Raw genomic sequence first — 956 nt, forward strand, 5'->3', positions numbered from 1 at the left:
TTTTTAAAAGTGTCTTTTGAAAAGCATATTTTGAAATGTTTTGATGCAGTCTAATTTATCAGTGTTTTTTTTTTTAATGGATCAGACTTGAAGAGTCTTATCTGAGAACTGTTTACCTATTCTGAGATTTTATCCTATTTTTCTTTAAAGTGTTAAGGTCTCTAACACACATTCAATTACTTCTTCTAGAGATAAAGATTTGAGTTCATTGTTTTGGGTTCTGGTATCCAAATGATCCAGTAACCTTTGTAGCAATGGCTATCTTCTCTCCCTTCCCCCCTCCCCTGCCTCCTCTCCCAGAAACTGCGTTTTAAACTTCCTTCAAGATCGGTTGTTCATCTGTGCTTGCATCTCTGTATGGACTTTCTATCTGATCCATCAGTTTCCTCCTGTATTTTAAAATATGTACAACATTCCCTTGAGTACCATAACTTTTTATGAAATTAGCTGTTAGTCCTTTGACTTTGATTTTGATTTTCAGTGTATTTGGTCTGCTTTAGATCCTCTGCATGCCCAAACACATGTTAGGGTCATTTTGCTAACTCTATGAAGTCTGTTGGGAATTCACCAGTGAAAGTTCCAAGCCTGGAGTTTTCTTTATAAAAATGCTATTAAACACACAGTCAATTTCTTTCATAGGTATGTGCCTCTTTAGTTTATTTATTTTCTGTTACATGAATTATCATTAGCATTGCATTGTACCTATTAATCAAGTTGAGAAATACCTATTGAACAGTGTTGTGTCTTCTGATGAAAGAGCGTGGTACAACTCTCCATTGATTTAGGTCTTCTTTAATTTCCCTTGGCAATATTTTGAAGCTTTTCTAAATATAAACCTCTCAAATATTTAGAATAGCCATTCCTAAGTATTTCATATTTTTATTCTATTATAGATGGTGTTATTTTATTTCAATTTCTGATTATTCATGGTCACTCTATAAAAATACAATTGACTT

The sequence above is a fragment of the Echinops telfairi genome, unplaced genomic scaffold, assembly GCF_000313985.2.
Source record: "Echinops telfairi isolate 266 unplaced genomic scaffold, ASM31398v2 ScPeMD7_5592;HRSCAF=6446, whole genome shotgun sequence".
Lineage (NCBI taxonomy): Eukaryota > Metazoa > Chordata > Mammalia > Afrosoricida > Tenrecidae > Echinops > Echinops telfairi.